General features: G+C 42.0%; 1 protein-coding gene across 4 annotated transcripts in view; it reads right to left on the bottom strand.

Annotated features, from left to right (window-relative positions):
* LOC110523391 (fibrinogen C domain-containing protein 1) overlaps window positions 1-20,311 on the bottom strand; it is a 329,714-nt gene that overhangs the window by 97,270 nt on the left and 212,133 nt on the right. The gene's annotated exons all lie outside the window — the stretch shown is intronic.

The following is a 20,311-nucleotide window of genomic DNA, read 5'->3' as shown; positions in this document are numbered from 1 at the left end:
GCCGAGTGTATTTTCCTACTGCAGACAATACCATGCTGTGCTTCAACTCCACCAGCTACAATGGATTTGTACTATTCTCTATCCAGCTTCTGTCATGGAAATTCAACACCAGGGACACCTGAAGTCAATATTAAATTAATCATTCCTTATTATCAGCAAGCTGGAGAAGTTCCAACAAACTTAATGCACCATAGTCGACGTTGGTCGGGAGCTTCACCGGGGCAGTCCCGTTAGTTCTCTTATATACTGCTTACACAGAATATTTGCATGATTTACATGATTCATTATGCATCATTAATTCACCGGCTACCGGCGTTATCACACAGTCTTCCAGAACAGCTGGTGCTATCATGCATGCTTCAGTGTTGCTTGTCTCGAAGCGAGCATCAAAGCATTTAGCTCATCTGGTAGGCTGGCGTCACTAGGCAGCTTGCGTCTCGGTTTCCCTTTGTCGTCCGTAATAGTTTTCAAGCCCTGCCACATCTGACGAGTGTCAGAGCCGGTGTAGTAGGATTCAGTCTTAATCCTGTATTGACGCTTTGCTTGTTTAATGGTTTGTCTGAGTCACTGGTATGTCCTGCTTTAGTTTTTACTTGCAAGCAGGAAACAGGAGAATATAATTATAGTCAGATTTGCCAAATGGAGGGCGGGGGAGAGCTTTGTATGCATCTCTGTGTGTGGAATAATGGTGGTCTAGAGTTTTTTTCCCTCTGGTTACGCATGTGACATGCTGGTAAAAATGTGGTAAAACTGATTTAAGTTCAACTCCATTAAAGTCCCCGGCCACAAGAGCTCCGCTTCTGGATGAGCATTTTCTTGTTTGCTTATGGCCTTATAGAGTTGGTTGAGTGCGGCCTTAGTGCCAGCATCGGTCTGTGGCGGTAAATAGATGGCTACGAATAATACAGATGAGAACTCTCTTGGTAGATAGTGTGGTCTACAGCTTATCATACGGTACTCTACCTCAGCTGAGCAATACCTCGAGACTTCTTTATTATTAGACATCGCGCACCAGCTGTTATTGACAAAACGACACACCCCCCACCCCTCATTTTACCAGACTTAGCTTCCCTGTTCTGCCAGTGCATTGAAAATCGCTCCAGCTCTTTATTATCCATGTCGTCGTTCAGCCACGACTCGGTGAAACATAAGATATTACAGTTCTTAAAGTCCCGTTGGTAGGATAATTGTAATTGTAGGTCATCAATTTTATTTTCCAATGATTGCATGTTAGCAAGTAGAATTGATGGCAGTGGCAGTTTACTTGCTCGCCTACGGATTCTCATGCAAATGACGGGGATTTGGGCCTGTTCCCAGGAGAGCAGTATATCTTTCTCGTTGACAATTCCTTCGACCTCATTACTTGGTTTTAGCTCGGACATGCACTGTCAACTGTGGGACCTTATATAGACAGGTATGTACCATTCCAATCAATAGAATTTACCACAAATGGACTCCAATCAAGTTGTAGAAACATCTCAAGGATAATCAATGGAAACAGGATGCACCTGGGCTCAATTTCGAGTCTCATAGCAAAGGATCTGAATACTAATGAAATAAGGTATTTCTGTTTTTTGTTTGCAAACATTTCCAGAAACCTGTTTTCGCTTTGTCATTGTGGGGTATTGTGTGTAGATTGATGATGACATGTTTTATTTCATCCATTTTAGAATAAGGCTGTAATGTATGGATATTAAATATTTAGGTACACACAAGTGTCTTATATCAGTTAAAATCTTAAATTCGTGTTTATCTAACTACATTGTCTGATTTACAATAGGCTTTACAGCGAAAGCATGCCATGCGATTGTTTGAGGACGGCGCCCACATCAACATATTTGTCCACCGACACAGGCTTCATAAATCCACAAATAGAGATTAAATAATCATTTACTTTTTGAAAATCTTCCTCTGATTTGCAATCCAAAGGGTCCCAGCTAGAATATGTATGGTTGTTTTGTTAGATAAAATCCTTCTTTATATCCCAAAAAGTCTGTTTAGTTGGCGCCATCGATTTGACTAATCCACTCATTCAACATGCAGAGAAAAGAATCCAAAAAGCTATCGATAAACTTTGTTAAAACAAGTCAAAATAAGTTTCTATTTAATATTCAGGTACCCTAAAATGTAATTAAACTATAATATTTGATATGGAAAGAAGTATGCCTAATAGGAAAGCAAAATTAACAGGTGCTCTTCCTCTCTTACTAACACTGCTAAAACTCAATATTATTCCTCGTTTGGGAAGAAACAAGCCTGAAACCTTGAACAAAGACTGTTGACATCTAGTGGAAGCCATAGGAATTGCAATCTGGGAGCTGGATTTGAATATGACCCTTTACCTTCCATTGTAAGAGCATGGGCTTTAAAAAAAAAGTAATTCTGGTTGGTTTTTCTTTGAATTTTCTCCTACCATATCTATTCTGTTATAGTCTCATACATTATTTTAACATTTATACAAACTACAAAGTGTTTTATATCAAATGGTACCAATTATATGCATTTCCTGTCTTCTGGGCCTGAGTAACAGGCAGTTTACTTTGGGCACGTCAGTCAGGTGGATTTTTTTTTTTTTAAAAGGACGCTAGCCATTTTCTATTCTGCTACAATGGGCTTTTACCATTACTATCCAGCTACAATGGTTTTTTACCATTATCTATTCTGCTACAATGGCTTTTTAACAATACTATCCAGCTACAATGGGTTTGTACTGTTTTCTATTCTGCTTTAGCTGCTCTCTGCTGCAGCAGATGTCCTGACTTCAGTTGACTTTAAACTCAGATGTGTTTTATTAACTTACCATGTCTGGTACAGAATTTTAACTGATGTCTTCGAGCAATAGAAAACTGTTTAACTCCAACCCTTCTCCCATTACATAAACTCAGCAAAAACGTCCCTTTTTCAGAACCCTGTCTTTCAAAGATAATTCGTAAAAATCCAAATAACTTCACAGATCTTCATTTTAAAGGGTTTAAACACAGTTACCCATGCTTGTTCAATGTACCATAAACAATTAATGAACATGCACCTGTGGAACGGTCGTTAAGACACTAACAGCTTAGAAGCGGTAAGAAATTAGAGGCCTTTCTACTGACTCTGAAAAACACCAAAATAAAGATGCCCAGGGTCCCTGCTCATCTGCGTGAACATGCCTTAGGCATGCTGCAAGGAGGCATGAGGACTGTAAATGTCGCCGGGGCAATAAATTGCAATGTCCATACTGTGAGACGCCTAAGAGAGCGCTACAGGAGGCAGGACGGACAGCTTATCGTCCTCGCAGTGGCAAACCACGTGTAACAACACCTGCACAGGATCGGTCCATCCGAACATCACACCTGTGGGACAGGTACAGGATGGCAACAACAACTGCCCGAGTTACACCAGGAACGCAAAATCCCTCCATTAGTGCTTAGACTGTCCAAAAATAGGCTGAGAGAGGCTGGACTGAGGGCTTGTAGGCCTGTTGTAAGGCAGGTCCTCACCAGACATCCCCGGCGACAACGTCGCCTATGGGCAAAAACCCATCTTTGTTCGTCCAGACAGGACTGGCAAAAAGTGCTCTTCACTGACTAGTCGTGGTTTTGTCTCACCAGGGATGTTTGTCGGATTCGAGTTTATCGTCGAAGGAATGATCGTTACACCGAGGCCTGTACTCTGGAGCAGGATCGATTTGGATGCGGACCATCATGGTCCGGGGCGCTGTGTCACAACATCATCGGACTGAGCTTGTTGTCATTGCAGGCAATCTCAAGGCTGTGCGTTACAGGGAAGACATCCTCCTCCCTCATGTGGTAACCTTCCTGCAGGCTTATCCTAACGTGACCCTCCAGCCTGACAATGCCACCAGCCATACCGCTCGTTCGTTCTGTGCGTGATTTTCTGCAAGTGTCATGTGTTCTGCCATAACCAGCGAAGAGCCAGATCTCAATCCCATTGAGCACGTCTGAGACCTGTTGGATCGGAAGGTGAGGGCTAGGGCCATCCCCTCCAGAAATGTCTGGGAACTTGCAGGAACCTTGGTGGAAGAGTGGGGTAACATCGCACAGCAAGAACGAGCAAATCTGGTACAGTCAATGAGGACATGCACTGCAATAATTAATGCAGCTGGTGGCCACACCAGATACTGACTGTTACTTTTGACACCCCCTTTGTTCAGGGACACGTTATTCTATTTCTGTTAGTCACATGTCTGTGCAAATTGTTCAGTTTATGTCTCAGTTGTTGAATCTTGCTATGTTCATATAAATATTTAAACATGTTAAGTTTGCTGAAAATAAACGCAGTTGACAGTGAGAGGACATTTCTTTTTTTGCTGAGTTTATAAGGGAATGACACACTAATGATGGAACATTTTATCTCAAAAAACCTGCAATTCCCAGTGGTATTTTAATACAATTCCAAGATTCAGACTGTCACTCCCAGTCTTTCCCTTCATCCCAAGGCAGTGGTGAAAGCCCTGCATGTCAGTCTTATAAAACTACTCTTTCCTCAGCTCTCCCTCCAGCTCCCTCATGGGGTCTCTTCATTATTAGCTGCTCTTCCATATTTGTGTGGTGTCAGTGGTAAGTGGGGCCTGGGTTGGGCGTGTGTGTGTGGGGTGGGTGGCTGTCAGGAGGAATATAAGGCTCCTGTGTTCACCTGCCCATTCAAGTGGCCCCAATGGGATCTCTACCCACCACCAACATCAATTAGACAGATATCAACCCGCCAGCCCAGCCACCGCCACAGAGGGGCTGAGAGGTAGGGGCCTGGGAACACCCTTGCTGCAGCTGGACTACTGGAATATTTTTAGAGACTCAGACATTTCCATAAGGGACATGTCTAATAAAAGTAAACACGCACACAAAACCACAGACACTTGTGCGCACACACGCATATACTGTAGTGATCCGTAGCACATATGCAACACAGAGAAAGTAGATGTTTGACCAGTATGTGTCACGATCGTCGTAAGAAGCGGACCAAAGTGCAGCGTGGTGTGAATGCATCATTTTAATGGATGACGAAAACACGAAGTAAACTGAACAAAACAATAACTATCCGAAATGTGCTGATACAAACACTACACATAGACAATCGCCCACAACGACAAAACAGGCTACCTAAATATGGTTCCCAATCAGAGACAATGACTAACACCTGCCTCTGATTGAGAACCATATCAGGCCAAACACAGACAAACATAGAATGCCCACTCAGATCACACCCTGACCAAACAAAACCTATAAACATACAAAGCAAACTATGGTCAGGGTGTGACAGTATGTCTGTGTCGTGTAGAGCCTACAAAAGAAAATAAGAATAAGACAAATATATATAAACACAATGGATTTATACCTACCTGTAAGGCAGATACAAAATGGAGTAAAAAAAAAGAACATCTGTTGGTGTGATTGTATGTTATATTCGTAATAGGAAGGGAATGACATTGCTGTCAGCAGGGTGGTTGAGGAATAAAAATAATTAACTTTGCCCACTGGGCAAAACCTGGTTGAATCAATGTTGTTTCCATGCCATTTCAACCCAAAAAATCTATGTGATGACATTGAATCAACGTGGAAAACTGATTGGATTTGGTATTTTTTTCACTCAACTGTAAGCAGTTTTTTGATTCCACATTGAATTCACGTTAGTTGACAACTCAACCAAATGTAAATCAAAACCGACGTCTGTGTGGATATTCTCCCTGTGCATCCCAAATGGCACACTATTCCCTATATAGTGCACTACTTTTGTTCAGGGACCTTGTCAAAAGTAGTGCACTACAGTATAAAGGGTGCCATTTGGGACACCCTGTATTTCCTCTGTAATATTTCTGTATTTCCTCTGTATTATCTCTGTATTTCCTCTGTATTATCTCTGTATTTCCTCTGTATTTCCTCTGTATTATCTCTGTATTTCCTCTGTATTATCTCTGTATTTCCTCTGTATTTCCTCTGTATTATCTCTGTATTTCCTCTGTATTATCTCTGTATTATCTCTGTATTTCCTCTGTATTTCCTCTGTATTATTTCTGTATTTCCTCTGTATTATCTCTGTATTTCCTCTGTATTATCTCTGTATTTCCTCTGTATTTCCTCTGTATTATCTCTGTATTTCCTCTGTATTATCTCTGTATTTCCTCTGTATTTCCTTTGTATTATCTCTGTATTTCCTCTGTATTATCTCTGTATTTCCTCTGTATTTCCTCTGTATTTCCTCTGTATTTCCTTTGTATTATCTCTGTATTTCCTCTGTATTTCCTTTGTATTATCTCTGTATTTCCTCTGTATTATCTCTGTATTTCCTCTGTATTTCCTCTGTATTATCTCTGTATTTCCTCTGTATTTCCTTTGTATTATCTCTGTATTTCCTCTGTATTATCTCTGTATTTCCTCTGTATTTCCTCTGTATTTCCTTTGTATTACCTCTGTATTTCCTCTGTATTTCCTTTGTATTATCTCTGTATTTCCTCTGTATTATCTCTGTATTTCCTCTGTATTTCCTCTGTATTTCCTCTGTATTTCATTTGTATTATCTCTGTATTTCCTCTGTATTTCCTCTGTATTATCTCTGTATTTCCTCTGTATTATCTCTGTATTTCCTCTGTATTATCTCTGTATTTCCTCTGTATTTCCTTTGTATTATCTCTGTATTTCCTCTGTATTATCTCTGTATTTCCTTTGTATTATCTCTGTATTTCCTCTGTATTTCCTTTGTATTATCTCTGTATTTCCTCTGTATTATCTCTAACATTTCTTCTTCTGGCTCTGTATTATGCTAATCAAGTTGCAGGCTCTGGCAGGAGGATAGTGTGTAACAAGGTATAATTAAAATGCTGTAATTTCCCTCTGACATTTCCAGTTCCATATCACTTCCCTATGGGGCAATAGAGTGGGAGGAAGAAAAAGACTTCACATTACATTAATGGGTATGGTGGACTACTTGACTAATGTTAGACAAAGACCAACTAGAAACTAAACCAGACTGTAAAATATTATGCAGCCAGACAGCTAAATCTATCGATTAAGACTAACTAAATTGGACCACCAAAAAGTTCTTAATTCACTCAACCGTTGGACACAAGCTACACAAAACTGAAACACAAAGAAAGTTCATGAAATATAGACATTTGACCAAACCACAACAAACCAACTGGATAATATCTAGTCACCCAAATCTTCTAAAATAATCCAATTGAAATTAAGTTTGTCACGTAAGTACATAGACCTTGCCTTACTACATAAAAAACAAATCAACTCAAGGGTTTTCCCCCATTGACTGTGAGTACGAGGTGTACAGAACAGGACTGATGGTGCCTCAGACAACACAACAGACAGGAGCTCTGTGACACACAGAGACGAGCACCACATTTCCACTGTGAACAGAATTGTCAGCGTTTCTCTGAGGATCAAAGAGGCCTTTGTGAGGTAGCGATGAAACACACGCCCCCTAACATCATCAGCTGTCTCAGACAAAATGGAGGAAGGAAGGAGGGAAATAAGTGACGTTTGTAATCGCAGAAAAATAAAGACCTTAAGGCCCCCTAACTCGAACAGAACATCAGAGGACATAAGTAATACATACAGTCGTGCACACACACACACGGTACATTTCACACACTATTATCGTTTTATCTGTGCTTGACGTACAACTGGTGCATCAAACAGGGTGCTCTAGTGATATCTCTGTCAGACTGAGATTCCAATCCTCAGCAGACTTTAGATGCTGTCATACACACACATACACACACACTCAGACGAGGGCACTGTCTCCGACGACAGAGCAGAACATGACTGCTGTTGACAGCACATAGTGAGAGAGCACGTGCAATGTGCACTGAATACAAACTGGGCACCAGATGGAGTGTGTGTGCATACATGTGGGAGAGATAAGTATTACTAAGGTAAAATGTAGCAGTGGAGCGAGAGAGAGAGAGAGAGAGGAGAAAGAGAGGAGAGAGAGAGAGAGAGAGAGAGGAGAAAGAGAGGAGAGAGAGAGAGAGAGAGAGAGAGGAGAAAGAGAGGAGAGAGAGAAAGATGGGAGATTCTGAAATGAGAGGGAGAACAGGTAAAGAGAAAGAAAGGTAAGAGATTGAATGTGAGTGTGAGGGAAAGAGAGAGATTGAGTAGAGGCAGATTTTACCACTCCTCCCGTGGCTGCCTGTCTGTCTGCTCCTGTCTTCTCTACAGGATTTAAGTGAGTGACACACTCTCTTTGTCTAAGCCTGCTTGTTCTTCCCACCACTCAAAGACATGTCAGCTAGATCAGCCTCTTTCTTTCCTCCCATTTTAACTTCTATTTGCCTCTTTTTTCTGTCTATCTTCCTGTGTTAAATGGGAGCAGAGGAAGACACGTTTTAAAGAAAAGTGTGTAATGATCCTGCAGTACAATGGTTGGACTATAACTGTCCACTTTCCATTGTTTCCTTTACACTGCATCGAGAACAAGGAGAACCCCAGCTCTAGGAGAACCCCCAGCTCAGCAGTGACAACTATGTGCCATTTTCAAGGTATTGTTAAAGGGATACTTCATGATTTTGGCAATGAGGCCCTTTATCTACTTCCCCAGAGTCAGATGAACTTGTGGATATCACTTTTATTATTTAACTATTTGGTTTTCATATCATCACCTCTTGAAGAGCATAGTCAGAGCTACACATTTACGATTATTCCACATTTACCTCTATCATCAGAGTTATACAGTGAGTAACTGCATGCTTTTCATGATCAGTAAAAAAATCAATTGATCATGTCATTTTAGATAGTTGAGGATAACCTAGCTTTGGGACACATCGGGAGTCTGTGTATTTGCTGGACTCCCTGAGTTGTGCATTGTTCTGGTGGTTGGCAATGGAAAATAACCCTACCACAATATAGTAAAGTGAAATGTGACTCTTGCTATCGAATAAATTTCTGAATCCAACTTTTGTCTGAACCACACCATATACCTGCTGTGTGTAGACAGTGGTAAATGTTGTGGTAGGAAGCCTCACGTGAAGTGTGTAGTCTAATGGCAGCCATCTGTCTAACTCAGAAGGAATATCATGCGGTTCGGACAAGGGGGGTCACATTTCACTTTACATCTGGTAAGTAGAGTTCATAGAGATTATACATGCCTTTGTTGACAGGAAAACATTTTTGGGTTGAAGCATTTTAGGGTTATCTTCCGTTGCCAACCACCAGACCAGTCTCAACGTCAACAGTGAAGAGGTGAGTCCGGGATGCTGGCCTTCTAGGCAGAGTTCCTCTGTACAGTGTTTGTGTTCTTTTGCCCATGTTCATCTTTTATTTTTATTGGCCAGTCTGAGATATGTTTTTTTTTTCAACTCTGCCTAGAAGGCCAGCATCTCGGAGTCGCCTCTTCACTGTTGATGTTGAGACTGGTGTTTTGCGGGTACTATTTAATGAAGCTGCCAGTTGAGGACTCATGAGGCATCTATTTCTCAAACTAGACGCTCTAATGTACTTGTCCTTTTGCTCAGTTGTGCACCGGGGCCTCCCACTCCAACAGTGGGGCAAAAAAGTATTTAGTCAGCCACCAATTGTGCAAGTTCTTCCACTTAAAAAGATGAGAGAGGCCTGTAATTTTCATCATAGGTACACTTCAACTATGACAGACAAAATGAGAAAAAAAATCCAGAAAATCACATTGTAGGATATTTAATGAATTTATTTGCAAATTATGGTGGAAAATAAGTATTTGGTCAATAACAAAAGTTTATCTCAATACTTTGTTATATACCCTTTGTTGGCAATGACATAGTTCAAACGTTTTCTGTAAGTCTTCACTAGGTTTTCACACACTGTTGCTGGTATTTTGGCCCATTCCTCCATGCAGATCTCCTCAAGAGGAGTGATGTTTTGGGGCTGTTGCTGGGCAACACGGACTTTCAACTCCCTCCAAAGATTTTCTATGGGGTTGAGATCTGGAGACTGGCTAGGCCACTCCAGGACCTTGAAATGCTTCTTACGAAGCCACTCCTTCGTTGCCCGGGTGGTGTGTTTGGGATCATTGTCATGCTGAAAGACCCAGCCACGTTTCATCTTCAATGCCCTTGCTGATGGAAGGAGGTTTTCACTCAAAATCTCACGATACATGGCCCCATTCATTCTTTCCTTTACACGGATCAGTCGTCCTGGTCAATTTGTAGAAAAACAGCCCCAAAGCATGATGTTTCAACCCCCATGCTTCACAGTAGGTATGTTGTTCTTTGGATGCAACTCAGCATTCTTTGTCCTCCAAACACGATGAGTTGAGTTTTTACCAAAAAGTTATATTTTGTTTTCATCTGACCATATGACATTTTCCCAATTTCTTCTGGATCATCCAAATGCTCTCTAGCAGACTTCAGATGGGCCTGGACATGTTGCTGTCGCAGGGGGACAGGTCTGGCACTGCAGGATTTGAGTCCCTGGTGGCGTAGTGTGTTACTGATGGTAGGCTTTGTTACTTTGGTCCCAGCTCTCTGCAGGTCATTCACTAGGTCCCCCCGTGTGGTTCTGGGATTTTTGCTCACCGTTCTTGTGATCATTTTGACCCCACGGGGTGAGATCTTGAGGGAGAGGGAGATTATCAGTGGTCTTGTATGTCTTCCATTTTCTAATAATTGCTCCCACAGTAGATTTCTTCAAACCAAGCTGCTTACCTATTGCAGATTCAGTCTTCCCAGCTTGGTGCAGATCTACAATTTTGTTTCTGGTGTCCTTTGACAGCTCTTTGGTCTTGGCCATAGTGGAGTTTGGAGTGTGACTGTTTGAGGTTGTGGACAGGTGTCTTTTATACTGATAACAAGTTCAAACAGGTGCCATTAATACAGGTAACGAGTGGAGGACAGAGGAGCCTCTCAAAGAAGAAGTTACAGGTCTGTGAGAGCCAGAAATCTTGCTTGTTTGTAGGTGACCAAATACTTATTTTCCACCATAATTTGCAAATAAATTAATAAAAAATCCTACAATGTGATTTTCTGGATATTTTTTTCTCATTTTGTCTGTCATAGTTGAAGTGTAACTATGATGAAAATTACAGGCCTCTCTCATCTTTTTAAGTGGGAGAACATGCACAATTGGTGGCTGACTAAATACTTTTCTGCCCCACTGTACACTGCTTCGTGGAAACATGGATCTCTCAAGATACAGTTGAAGTCGGAAGTTTACATACACTTAGGTTGGAGTCATTAAAACTCGTTTTTCAACCACTCCACAAATTTCTTGTTAACAAATTATAGTTTTGGCAAGTCGGTTAGGACATCTACTTTGTCAAGGACACAAGTCATTTTTCCAACAATTGTTGACAGACAGATTATTTCACTTATAATTCACTGTATCACAATTCCAGTGGGTCAGAAGTTTACATACACTAAGTTGACTGTGCCTTTAAACAGCTTGGAAAATTACAGAATATATCATGGCTTTATAAGCTTCTGATAGGCTAATTGACATCATTTGAGTCAATTGGAGGTGTACCTGTGGATGCATTTCAAGGCATACCTACCTTCAAACTCAGTGACTCTTTGCTTGACATCATGGGAAAATCAAAATAAATCAGTCAAGACCTCAGAAGAACAATTGTAGACCTCCAAAAGTCTGGTTCATCCTTGGGAGCAATTTCCAAATGCCTGAAGGTACTATGTTCATCTGTACAATAGTACGCAAGTATAAACACCATGGGACCATGCAGCCGTCATACCACTCAGGAAGGAGACATGTTCTGTCACCTAGAGAGGAACGTACTTTGGTGCGAAAAGAGCAAATTAATCCCAGAACAACAGTAAAGGACCCTGTGAAGATGCTGGAGGACACAGGTACAAAAGTATTTATATCCACAGTAAAAGAAGTCCTATATCGATATAACCTAAAAGGCTGCTCTGCAAGGAAGAAGCCACTGCTCCAAAACCGGCAGACTACGGTTTGCAACTGCACATGGGGACAAAGATCATACTTTTTGGAGAAATGTCCTTTGGTCTGATGAAACAAAAATAGAACTGTGTGGCCATAATGACCATTGTTACGTTTGGAGGAAAAAGGGGGATGCTTGCAAGCTGAAGAACACCATCCCAACCGTGAAGCATCGCGGGTGGCAGCATCATGTTGTGGGGGTGCTTTGCTGCAGGAGGGACTGGTGTACTTCACAAAATAGATGGCATCATGAGTCAGGAACATTATGTGGATATATTGAAGCAACATCTCAAGACATCAGTCAGGAAGTTAAAGCTTAATCGCAAATGGGTCTTCAAAATGGACATTGACCCCGGGAATACTTCCAAAGTTGTGGCAAAATGGCTTAAGGACAACAAAGTCAAGGTATTGGAGTGGTCATCACAAAGCCCTGACCTCAATCCCATAGAAAATGTGTGGGCAGATTTGAAAAAGCGTTTGCGTTCAAGGAGGCCTACAAACCTGACTCAGTTACACCAGCTCTCTCATGAGTAATGGGACAAAATTAATCTAACTTATTGTGGGAAGCTTGTGGAAAGCTACCCGAAACGTTTGACCCAAGTTTAAAAAAATGTAAGGTAATGCTACCAAATACTAATTGAGTGTATGTAAACTTCTGACACACTGGGAATGTGATGAAAGGAGTCGTGTTCTGTCACCTAGAGAGGAACGTACTTTGGTGCAAAAAGTGCAAATCAATCCCAGACAACAACCACCCGAGCCACTGCCTGTTCACCCCGCTATCATCCAGAAGGCGAGGTCAGTACAGGTGCATCAAAGCTGGGACCGAGACACTGAAAAACAGCTTCTATCTCAAGGCCATCAGACTGTTAAACAGCCACCACTAACATTGAGTGGCTGCTGCCAACACACTGACTCAACTCCAGCCACTTTAATAATGGGAATTGATGTAAAATATATCACTAGCCACTTTAAACAATGCTACCTAATATAATGTTTACATACCCTACATTATTCATCTCATATGTATACGTATATACTGTACTCTATATCATCTACTGCATCTTTATGTAATACATGTATCACTAGCCACTTTAAATATGCCACTTTGTTTACATACTCATCTCATATGTATATACTGTACTCAATACCATCTACTGTATCTTGCCTATGCCGCTCTGTACCATCACTCATTCATATATCTTTATGTACATATTCTTTATCCCCTTACACTTGTGTCTATAAGGTAGTAGTTTTGGAATTGTTAGCTAGATTACTTGTTGGTTATTACTGCATTGTCGGAACTAGAAGCACAAGCATTTTGCTACACTCGCATTAACATCTGCTAACCATGTGTATGTGACAAATAACATTTGATTTGATTTGATTTGATGAAAGAAACAAAAGCTGAAATAAATCATTCTCTCTACTATTATTCTGACATTTCACATTCTTAAAATAGAGTGGTGATCCTAAGTGACCTAAAACAGGGAAATTTTACTAGGATTAAATGTCAAGAATCGTGAAAAACTGAGTTTAACCTTACTAGGGCAGGCGTTCTGCTAGCGGAACCCCTCCACAACATTCCACTGAAAAGGCAGAGCGCAAATTTTTTTTTGAAATATGTAACTTTCACACATTAACAATTCCAATATAGCAAATGCAAGATAAATATTTTGTTAATCTACCCATCACGGCCGATTTAAAAAATGCTTTACAGCGAAAGCACAACATGTTAGGTCATAGCCAAGTCAAAAAAACACAGCCAAAGAGAGGAGTCACAAAAAGCAGAAATATAGATCAAATTTATCACTAACCTTTGATGATCTTCTTTAGATGATACTCATAGGACATCATGTTACACAATAGATGTATGTTTTGTTCGATAATGTGCATATTTATATCCAAAAATTTCAGTGTAGATTGGCGCGTTACGTGCAGTAATGTTTTGATTCCAAAACATCTGGTGATTGTGCAGAAATACTCGCAATCAGCATTGATAAAAGATACAACGGTTACTCACAGAATTATGATAGACTTCTCCTTAATGCAACCGCTGTGTCAGATTTCCCAAAAACTTTACGGAAAAAGCATAATCTGAGAACGGCGCTCAGAACCCAAAACAGCCAGAGGAATATCCACCATTTTGGAGTCAACAGAAGTTAGAAATTACCCCATAAATATTCACTTACCTTTGATGATCTTCCTCAGAAGGCACTCCCAGGAATCCCAGTTCGACAATAAATGACTGATTTGTTTCATAAAGTTCCATAAAGTCCATAATTTATGTTCAAATAGCCACTTGTTGTTAGCGTGTTCAGCCCAGTAATCCATCTTCATGAGACGAAGGCACTTCGTCCAGACAAACACTCTAAAAGTTCCGTTACAGTCCTTTAGAAACATGTCAAACGATGTATGGGATCAATTTTTAGGATGTTTTTAATATAAAACATCAATAATGTTCCAACCGGAGAATGTATTTCGCTAAGGTGTATTAAACTTCCGACTTCAACTGTATACTGTCTGACCCTGTAAAGACAGTTGGGTTCTCAGTATATCGCGCCTACAGGAACAAACATCTCTCTGGGAAGCAGAAGGGTGGAGGTATATGTTTTATGATTAACATCTTATGGTGTAGCTGTGATAACATACAGGAACTCAAGTGCTTCTGTTCACCCAACCTAGAATATCTCAAAATCAGATGCTGACTGTACTATCTCCCGAGAGAATTGTAGCCATAGCAGCCTATATCCCCCCTCAAGCAGATACCACGACTGCCCCAAGAACTTCACAGGACTTTATGCAAACTGGAAACCAAATATCCTGAGGCTGCATTTATTGTAGCTGGGGAATTTAACAAAGACAACTTGAGTAAAACGCTCCAAAAATTCTTTCAACATTTTGATTGTTGTACTCACGCTGGTAAAACTCTCGACATTTGTTATACTACCTTCCAGAATGCATATAAGGCATTCAGCAAATCAGACCACAATTCCATCTTGGTCCTCTCCTCCTATAGGCAGAAACTCAAACAGGAAGAACCCGTGGTAAGGACTATTCAGCGCTGGTCTGACCAATCGGAATCCATGATTCAAGATTGTTTTGATCACGCAGACTGGGATATGTTCAGAGTAGCTTCAGAAAATAATATCGACACATATACCAATACGGTGAAATAGTTCATCAGGAAGTGCATAGGACTATTACAACCTACCCCAACCAGAAACCGTGGATAGATGGGAGCATTCGCGCAAAACTGAAAGCAACGAACCAATGCATTTAACCAGGGCTAGAAGACTTGGAATATGGAAGAATACAAGTAGTGTTGTTATTCCGTCCAGAAAGAAATCAAGCAGGCTAAATGTCGGCATAGGGACAAAGTTGAGTCCCATTTCAATGGCTCAGACACAAGACGTATGTGGCAGGGTCTACAGACAATCACATATTATAAAAGGAAAACCAGCCACGTCACAGACACTGACATCTTGCTACCGGACAGGCTGAATACCTTCTTTCCTCACTCTGAGGATAATACAGTGCCACCGACGCGGCCCGCTATCAAGGACTGTGAGCTCTCCTTCTCCGTGGCTGACATGAGTAAGACATTTAAGCTTGTTATTAACCCTCGGCTGCTGGCCCAGATGGTATTCCTATCCACGTCCTCAGAGAATGTGCAGACCAGTTGGCTGGTGTGTTTACAGATATATTCAATCTCTCCCTATTCCAGTCTGTTGTCCCCACATGCTTCAAGATGGCCCCCGTTGTCCCTGTATCTAAGAAAGCAAAGGTAATTGAACTAAATGACTATCGCCCAGTAGCTCTCACCTCTGTCATCATGAAGTGCTTTTAGAGACTAGTCAAGGATCATATCACCTCCACCTTACCTGCCACCCTAGACCCACTTCAATTTGCTTACTGCCCAAATAAATCCACAGACGATGCAATCACCACCACACTGCACACTTCCCTGTCCCATCTGGACAAGAGGCATACCAATGTAAGAATGATATTCATTTATAGCTCAGCATTCAACACCATATTACCCTACTGTACTCCCTGTTCTCCCATGACTGCGTGGCAAAGCACGCCTCCAACTCAATCATCAAGTTTGCAGACGACACAATAGTAGTAGGCTTGATTACCAACAACGATGAGACAGCCTACAGGGAGGAGGTGAGGGCTCTGGGAGTGTGGTGCCAGAAAAATAACCTCCGTCAACGTCAACAAAACTAAGGAGAACCTTGGGAAAAAGCAGAGGGAGCACCCCCCTATCCACATTGATGGGACTGTAGTGGAGAAGGTGGAAAGCTTCAGGTTCTTCAGCGTACACACCACTGACAAATTGAAATGGTCCACCCACACAGACAGTGTGATGAAGAAGGTGCAACAGCGCCTCTTCAACCTCAGGAGGCTAAAGACATTTGACTTAACATCTAAAACCCTCACAAACTTTTACAGATGCACAATTGAGAGCATCTTGTCGAGCTGTAAAACCGCCTGGTACGGCAACTGCACCTCCCACAACCGCAAAGCTCTCCAGAGGGTGGTGCGGCCTGCCCGAAGCATTACCGGGGGCAAACTTCCCTCCCGATGCCATAGGAAGGCCAAAAAGATCATCAAAGACATCAACCACCTGAGCCACTGCCTGTTCACCCGCTATCATCCAGAAGGCGAGGTCAGTACAGGTGCATCAAAGCTGAGACTGAAAAACAGCTTCTATTTTTATTTTTATTTATTATAGATCCCCATGAACTGCTCTTCCTGGGGTCCAGCAAAATGAAGGCAGTTTATACCATTTTCAAAACATTACAATACATTCACAGATTTCACAACACACTGTGTGCCCTCAGACCCCTACTCCACTGCTTCTATCTCAAGGCCATCAGACTGCTAAACAGCCATCACTAGCACATCAGAGGTGGCTGCCTATAGACATAGATTAGAAATCATTGGCACTATAAGGAAACACGAGCCACTTGAATGATGTCTCTGTGTCTTGCATTACTCATCTCATATGTATAAACTGTAATCTATACTATTCTACGTTATCTTAGTCACTTTAATTGTGTGTAAATATTGCATCACCCATCTCATATGAACATACTGTATTCTATACTATTCTACGGTCCCTTAGTCACTTTAATTGTGTGTAAATATTGCATCACCCATCTCATATGAACATACTGTATTCTATACTATTCTACGGTATCTTAGTCACTTTAATTGTGTGTAAATATTGCATCACCCATCTCATATGAACATACTGTACTCTATACTATTCTACGGTATCTTAGTCACTTCAAATCAAATCAAATCAAATCAAATTTTATTTGTCACATACACATGGTTAGCAGATGTTAATGCGAGTGTAGCGAAATGCTTGTGCTTCTAGTTCCGACAATGCAGTAATAACAAGTAATCTAACTAACATTTCCAAAACTACTGTCTTGTACACAGTGTAAGGGGATAAAGAATATGTACATAAGGATATATGAATGAGTGATGGTACAGAGCAGCATAGGCAAGATACAGTAGATGGTGTCGAGTACAGTATGTACAAATGAGATGAGTATGTAAACAAAGTGGCATAGTTTAAAGGTTTAATTGTGTGTAAATATTGCATCACCCATCTCATATGAACATACTGTACTCTATACTATGCCACTTTTAGTCCAATGCCACTCTGACATATATGTATAGATATTCTTAATCCATTCCTTACTTAGATTTAAGTGTATTTTGGGTATATGTTGTGAAAATGTTCGATATTACTTGTTAGATATTACTGCACCATCGGAGCTAGAATGGTTAAGATAAGGGTTAAGGTGTGGGATAGACTTACAACTAAAATCTCAAAACAACTTTTTATTGCTGCATACAAACATGCAACCTTTGGCACCAGATGCTTACACCCATCCTCCATCTGCATCCACATCCACATCGCCCTAGCAAAACTGAAACCTACTTGAAAGTAACAAGTACTGCTTACTGTTGCCTCTAGTGGCCGGTTTCCACGTCATCTCCCAACGTTCTCAGACATGGGTGACCTGGCTGGTACATGGGCAAATGCACCCTTCTGCTGCTTGACAGGCAGAGTCCACAATTTGTTTTACTTAACTAGGCAAGTCAGTTAGGAACAAATTCTTATTTACAATGACGGCATTCGGGGAACAGTGGGTTAACTGCCTTGTTCAGGGGCAGAATGACAGAATTTTACCTTGTCAGCTTGGGGATTCAATCCGGCAACGTTTCAGCTACCTGCCGCCCCTAGGCTACCTGCCGCCCCTAGGCTATCTGCCGCCCCCAGGCTACCTGCCGCTCTCCAGTCAACCTGCCACTCCCCTGTCAACCTGCCACCCCTAGGCTATCTGCCGCCCCTAGGCTACCTGCCGCCCCTAGGCTACCTGCCGCTCCCCAGCCAACCTGCCGCCACTAGGCTACCTGCCGCCTCTAGGCTACCTGCCGCCTCTAGGCTACCTGCCGCTCCCCAGCCAACCTGCCGCCACTAGGCTACCTGCCGCCTCTAGGCTACCTGCTGCCCCAAAGGATGGGAAATTTACCTAAACCACTCATACTTGTCGGGTATAGTTCACTTTTATTTTATGTCACTCAAATATCCATTTAATGGTGGCCAATATTAACAGATATTGTGAGGCTACCATCACATATCTGAAATTACATGATCAAATTATGTTTACTGAAAATCATGCAATTACTTGCTAAGTATTTAACTCTGATGATAGAGCTAGGCTCTTCAAGAGGTGATGCTATTACAATCAAAGTTAACATTTATTTAACAATCCCTTGAAAACGGTACATGCAATGGTTTTTGCCAGCAGGAAAATCTAATGCTCTTCACCTTATTGTGACATTTATTGATAACAACAATAGAATGTTCTACTGCTTTGTACAACACAGAAAGACACACACACATGCACGCACATGTACACATATCTGTTCGTTATGGTAGCCCATAGTATCCGATGATGACTTCCACTTCTGAGTTAACGGTGAATCCTTTGGTGACTGTTGAGTCCAAACCGAGATTCACAAACTTTATTGCAACTGGGGCATGTGCAGTCTGTGTTGGCGGGGCCAGTCATGGTTGTATGTCTCCTGGGCTGTTCTGCTGTTTCTTTGTGCTCTTCTCCTCCTCCCATCTCTGTACACCGTTCTGTCAGCTGTGTCCTCCAGGTCTGTGGGTTTAATGTTGCAATAATTCAACAACGTTTTCAGCTGGTCCTTGTAGCGTTTTCATCTGCCCCTCAGTAGACCGCCGGCCAAAGTGTAGCTGGCCATACAGGATCTTCCCTGCTCCTGAGACATTCTAATGACATGCCCAAGCCAGCGCAGTTGGTGTTGGTTGACCATGGCCTCCATACTCTTGCAGTTGGTCTTAGCAAGTATTTCTGTAAGGGGCACATGGTCGCACCAGGTGATTCCCAGGGTGCGCTGCAGGCATCTTATGTGGAATCAGCTGCTTGTTATGGCGACTGTAGGTGACTCAGGCTTCACAGTTATAAAGAAGTGTGGTGATGCAGACGCCTTGATAGACAGTGACTTTGGTGTGGACGTGGAGATCCCTGTTTTGGAAGACCCTGTGTCTGAGTTTTCAGAAGGCAGCTGATGCTTTCTTGATCCTGTTTTACGAGGTTGCTCCCAATGTATTTGAATGACGGGACTATTGCCAGTGATTTGTGTCCAATGGTGAAGACAGGCATGGTGGGTCGAGGGCTGGATCTCCATTGGCAGACCACTGTGTTGGTGGTGTTGATAGACAGTCCCATCCTGCTATAGACCCTCACAGCCGTTAGGGTGGGCCATGAGAGCACAGTCAGCTTACTGCACCTAAAGAACATACTCTGACAACACCTTGGTGGTTGCTTGGAGCCTTCTGATGTTGAATAGGTTTCCATCCAGCCTGAAGTCCACCGCAACTGAGCTGCTGTCCTCAAGGTCCTTGTTGAGAAGCTGGGTGACACATAGGAGGAAGATGTTAAAGAGTACAGATGCCAGCACACACCCCTGCCTCACACCGATGCTTACTCCAAAGGGCACTGACTCTTTCCCTCCTATGGCCATCATCCCATCATGGAACTGGCAAAGGATGTTGACAAATCTGAGTAGTATGCCCCATAGTAGTTCCCTGTTCACAGTGTCGAAAGCCTTGGAGAGGTCGACAAAGGCCATGAAAAGGTCCTGATGTTGTTCACACACACACACACACACACACACACACACACACACACACACACACACACACACACACACACACACACAAACACATTGCACAAGACACACACAGACACACAGACACACAGACACACACACACACACACACACAAACACATTGCACAAGACACACACAGACACACACACACACGCACGCACACACACACACACACACACACACACACACACACACACACACACAC

This window comes from Oncorhynchus mykiss, chromosome 5, assembly GCF_057628025.1.
Source record: "Oncorhynchus mykiss isolate SJ-2025 chromosome 5, ASM5762802v1, whole genome shotgun sequence".
Taxonomy (NCBI): Eukaryota; Metazoa; Chordata; class Actinopteri; order Salmoniformes; family Salmonidae; genus Oncorhynchus; species Oncorhynchus mykiss.
The sequence above is the reverse complement of the archived record's forward strand: the minus strand, read 5'-3'. Positions and strand labels throughout refer to the sequence as shown.